Genomic DNA, 6,101 nt, shown 5'->3' with positions numbered 1-6,101 from the left:
ATGATGAAACTCCCCTATACTTTAGATAATGTGATGCACATTATGCATCTAAGGTGATCCATGAATGAAGAATGTGATCGTCTGGGGGAGTACGGCGGTCATAATAATACCCCTAAAGAAAAGAAATACATGTATTCCATTTTGAAAGCATACTAAGGAATGCTAAGACGGTGCTTAAAGTGCCATAAATAAGAAAGTTTTAACAGAATAAACCCAAATAATAAAGTTTAAAGATACGCCATTTTTAGTGAAGATGGAGTAATCTGGGGGAGCATGTTGTATGACCTATACAACACCTGTTGTTTTCTGTATAAAGGAGGAATGAGTAAACATGGATCTTGTGATAAAGGTCCCTGTAAAACCTATTGCCTCTTGGAAATGAAAGACTATACAATGAGATTGCCTCTTGGCAATGACAGAGCAATAACAACCCCATATGAAAGAAGTGCCAGTACCTGAGACACACAGATGGTCTCAAGGAATGAGAAAATCATATACTTCTGATTACTATAAAGTCTATGTTAATGGAGGTAGATCCTACCTCATTTAAAGCGCTCAATCGAGTTTCGAGAAGTGTTTGTTTGTATAAATGATAAGAGACTATGTGAGATGAAATAAAATTGGTGAATCCCGACGATGTTTGAGACTCATAAGTAATTTCCAATGAAGCCAAAACAGTAGGCTCTAAAGGGTCTACAAGGTCAATGTGACTCCAAAGGAAATACGTAAAGGTGTAAAACACGACTTAAATCGAAAGGTTTTTGCGTGTTTACACTGAATAGATTACAATAAGTGTTGGTAGCACATCATGATCTGAGTTACATCAGATGAAAGATATTATGATCTGAGTTACATCAGATGAAAGTAAAGAACACAGGGGATACTGCCTGAAGAAGTCTTTTATGGACTAAAGCAATCAAATGTTGTTTTGGGTTAAAGAAAATGAGAGGACAATTGTATCCATGCAAAGTTATAGAATGGGAAATTCATTTCATAATCCTGTGCATGTGGATGACGTCCTACTTGCTAGTGGTCATGTCAATCTACTGCAGGAGAAGAAAAGAAGTTCTTGTTCTCAAAGTTCAAAAGAATGTTCTCGGTAGAGTGTCTCTCGTTATAATTATCGAGATTCACCAAGAAAAGAATAAAAGGGGTATTAGTAATGTCGCAGGGACATGCTTAGAAAGGTCTCTAAAGTATGCATGCGAGAAAGCCTACACATGTTCTTATAGTCAAGGATAATGGAACTGGAAACTATGGTGTTTCAAAAGTTGATGAGAAAAGATTGAAAACGGATATGGTGCCATATGCTTCAGCTGTTGAAGCTCAATATATTACCATGACATAGTTCATGTATCTGGGTTGTTTTGGCAATGTCCAGTCCATATACAGATCACTGGAATGGACTCAAAGATATCGACCTCATGCTGAAAGAAATAAGTACTCTCAAAAGATTGTGAGTACAAAGACAGGAGTTGTGAAATGTATAGCGAAATCCACAATTGTCGCTAATTTTCACACTTGGAGTTTTGGTGTGGAAAAGCTCCAAAGAATGAAATAATTACCATCAATGCGATGCAAAATATGTTATAGCTTGATATGAGGCTGAGGGACACACAAAATGGTTAAGTATACCTGTGCCCGGAGTTGATAATGGTTGACAACAGCGATAACCATTTTAAGTTTTTCCCTCCTATGACAACGAGTCAAGTGTTGACGCCAAACACACTGACACAGAGTTATGCGTTGTAAAGGAGAAAGTCCGGAATTATGTAGAAATGCTTGAAGTATAAAAGCAACAGACAAGTGTTTGCAGATCTGCTTATTAAAGGCTTGCCGCCCAGTGTGTTCGGAGAACACACAGTCGACATGGGTTTTATGGTATAGTCTAAGATTTTCGGACAATAAAAGGGCCCAAGGTTAAAGAATCTGTTTCAAAACAGAGGAGTGTGTTGTAGGTGTTGATTCTATCGGGAATGAACTGTGATGATGAGACATGCTCTACATGCAAATCTGTGATGGAACGAGTACTTTGAAAAGAGTTATTTCAAAGTATAAAGTTAAAAGTATAATGATGAGATCAAGGGGGAGAATGTTAGGTTGATCTCTCCACCAATGGGCCCAACGGCTCATTGGGCCCTTGACCCATGCCCTGATCTGGGGCGTCCAGCCCAAGCAAGGCTGGTGGGCCCCTGTCGCGCAGTGCTATAAAGAGGAGGTGGGGACCAGGGGCACGGGGTACGAGGTTCGTCACCGCCACTGTTCCCCACTCCTAACCCTATCCGATCCAGAGGGAGGCACTGAAGCGATGGGAAGCTCCACCGCCGCCACTCACGCACTCTCTGCTACCACCTGCCACCGTCACCATGGCCGGTATCAGGACCTCCTCGAATCAAAGTGAAGGTATCTCCTACTACTCCTCCCATCTACCCTTAATGATCTAGCCTAGACGATCCCACAGAATCTATCAATATGAACATTTGGGCATGGTTTGAGTGCAATGTATGGCAATCCTCTAAATTTTGTATTGCCGTCGGGGCATCCTATGGTGTAGTATTTGTGTAAAATTAAGTCATAAGAGATGTTGCTCTTGTCATCTCTTATGACCGAGCACACATGCATTCCTTTCGCTCCAAATGGTCCAAGCGACCAGCATGATGAGCGAGGCCATCGCTTTCCTATTGGGGATCGATTATGTATCAGCAAAGAGCAACATATGAACTAACTGGCAACAGAGATTTTTTTTTTCCTGCAAAATAGTAATGTCAGCATCCTGATATTCAAAACAGAGCTCAGGCTTACGTGCTCCCAGCAAACAGTAAATTTAAAAAATATTAGCAAGAAATTTAAAGCATCTGATCTTTTGACAATGGACATAATCACGTCTTCTAACCGCGCGCAAGATTTTGTGAAGAAATGATCTGGGAAAAAAATATGTGCTCTAAAAGGGCTATTTTTAAGTTGTTTGCTTCTCACATATCCATAAGTCCCAAGAGCAAGGCAGATATGCAGATTGAATTCTGAGTCCGGGCGTTACTTGCCATGTCCAGAAGAACCTTGCCAAATTGGATCCAAAACCAAGTCAGATTCCGAGTTCCCGACACCACCAGAATATTGACCATGAACTACTTTTCTACTCCCACAGGTTTCACCGAGAGGAAGAGGCATTTGGAGGAAGAGAAGCGTCACCTTTTTATGCTCAAGATGAGAATGGAAGAAACCATGATGAGGAGAGGAGGGCATGCTCTAGTTGGGTGGATGCGGAATTAACTCCAGCTGCACCACCTACACTGCACAAGTGGAACTACAGTGCGGGTGCCAATGGCATTTCCTCCCTCTCCACTTTGCCTCCTCCATTGAATTCCCCTCGTCTCCTCCGTGGCCTGCCCTTGCGGATGGATGGATGGGCACCTACGCCATTGAACGCCATAACTGAGGGTAGGTCTTCGGCATAAATTGTACTCCTACTAGTACTTGTGTCCGTTACTGAAAAGATTGAGATTACCTTCTGTTTATTTTTTACTTCAGTACCATGTACTGCAGAGAACAGCATGAGAGCAGGCGGTAAAAGACAAGGAGCACCAGAGCTGACATCGACTGCAGTGCACTCGTAGTCACGTGGACTCGGGTAGGCCGGTAGGATAGCAGCCGGCTGCGCAGCAATCAGACCAGCTGCTTGTAGTACTTGTCAGCTAGGACATTATGTTGATATGTACGTATAGATGTGGTAAACATGCAAGGTTTTGAGTAGACCACAGAGGTATGCATGGCTAGAAAACATTTAGAGCAACTCCAACGGGCTGACCCAAATGGACGGCAATTTTATCCGCTTTTTGTCCGTTTGGATCGGCCACCCGCCTGGCGTCCGTCCTGTTTTTCATATGGGTCGGCAGCGCGCCCAACGCGCCGACCCATATGTGCAGGCGTGGCCGGCTGGCCGCCCAATTTTACATTGCATTCAACATATTGTGAAATGGAAATTTAACAAACAAAATAGTCCGCCCAAATAAATAGTATAGTTTTACAGGCCAAATAAAAATAAAAATGTTTCACATAGTTTTGCAAACGAATAAAAAAAGATACATCTATTGGTTGCCAACATGAGTCCACATATACTCAACCAAATCATTTTGCAGTTGCACGTGAGTTTCCCAATCACGCATGTCTTCATGAAACTGAGTGAACCGCTCAAATGTTGCCGCTACTCCATGCTCAGGCACAACATTCTCACCCTGAAACTGAAAGCCTTGATCGTACAGACGTTCCGGGCGCTCGTCTTCTACGATCATATTGTGCATGATCACACAAGCAGTCATCACCTCCCATAGTTTCTGCGTGGTCCAAGTATTAGCAGGATACCGAACGATGCCCCATCGAGATTGCAAAACACGAAAGGCACGCTCGACATCCTTTCTAGCACTCTCTTGCTCTTGGGCAAATCTTTTCCTTTTTTCTCCGACAGGGTTGGGTATTGTCTTGACAATAGTGGTCCACTGAGGATAGATACCGTCACCCAAATAGTACCCTTTGTCGTAGTTGTGGCCATTGACAGTAAAGTTCACCGGTGGGCTGCTGCCTTCGGCAAGCCTATCAAACACCGGCGAGCGCTGAAGCACGTTGATATCATTGTGTGATCCAGCCATGCCAAAGAAAGAGTGCCAGATCCAGAGATCTTGAGACGCCACGGCCTCTAGTATGACAGTGCAAGCCCTGACATATCCCTTATACTGCCCTTGCCAAGCAGAAGGGCAGTTCTTCCACTCCCAGTGCATGCAGTCTATGCTGCCAAGCATCCCCGGGAAGCCCCTGCTGGCATTCATCGCCAACAAACGGGCTGTATCTTCAGCTGTCGGCTCTCTCAAGTACTCAGGGCCAAACACAGCAATCACAGCCTTGCAGAACTTATACAGGGACTCTAGGCACGTAGACTCGCTCATACGGATGTACTCGTCAATGAGATCACCGGGCACTCCGTATGCAAGCATTCGGATGGCGGCAGTGCATTTCTGATAAGAGGAGAAACCAATCTTGCCGACGGCATCCTCTTTGCACTCGAAGTAGTCATCATAGCCGACCACTCCCTCTCTAATACGGTTGAAAACATGCCTACTCATACGGAACCGGCGGCGGAATTTGTGATGTTTGAACAACGGGTTTGTTGTATCAAAGTAGTCCTTCCAGAGAAGGAAATGCCCGCTCTCTCGGTTATGATTCAACGCCGGAAGGTGGCCTGGAATGGAGCCACGGAACAACGGCCGCTTGTTGTTGAGGTGGTGATGGACCAACACGGCAGCCAATATCTCCTCCTCGTCGTTGGACGACGAATCGTCGGAGTCGCAAATGAAATTGTGGAAAACGAACTCGTCGGCGGAGTCCATTTTCGTACCTTGGCAAACTGTCGAACAGCTTGCGGGCGTCGAAGAAGGAGATGGCCGGCGAGGGGAGACGCGGCGCCCACAGACCAGCTAGCTGCCCTGCCGGCGTCCGACGAGTGTGACGGCGTCCGACGAGCGTGCCGGTCGTATGTGGCGGGGGCGGCGAGGCGTCTTCTTGGTCGCGGGCGGCTGTGCGGTGGGGGAAGCGGCGGCGGGAACCAGTTTGCTCCCCGGCGGCAAAACGGCGGCGGCGGGCAACTGGGGGCAGGGGCGGCGTTGTTGGTGGATGTGGAGGCGGCGGCAGCTGGAAGAGTCGCCGCAAAAATGGGCGGCGGCGTCGGTGACGAAGAAGGCGGGGGCGAGGGTTGCTTGTTGGCCGGGGGGAGGGAGGCCAATGTGCCACAGATCAGCGGGCCCGAGGACAGGAGTAGGCGACCGCACGCGCGTCCGTCGCGTGTCCGCGCCGACGCAAATCAGGCTCAAAACTGGCCGGGAATGGGTCGCCCGCGGACGAAAAACAGACGCGCGTCCGTTTGGGTCGGCGCGTTGGGCCGCCTTTTCTGTCCGCGCCGATCCAAACGGACGGCCGCGGACGAAATGGGTCGCCCCATTGGAGTTGCTCTTACTAATAATATATACTCTCTCGGTTCAGAAATACTTGTTGAAGAAATGGATAAAAATGAATTTTTTTAGGAGGGTGCAAAATTTCATGACGAAATGACATCG

The sequence above is a fragment of the Triticum aestivum genome, chromosome 1D, assembly GCF_018294505.1.
Source record: "Triticum aestivum cultivar Chinese Spring chromosome 1D, IWGSC CS RefSeq v2.1, whole genome shotgun sequence".
NCBI classification, from domain to species: Eukaryota; Viridiplantae; Streptophyta; class Magnoliopsida; order Poales; family Poaceae; genus Triticum; species Triticum aestivum.
This window is presented reverse-complemented; position numbering follows the sequence as displayed.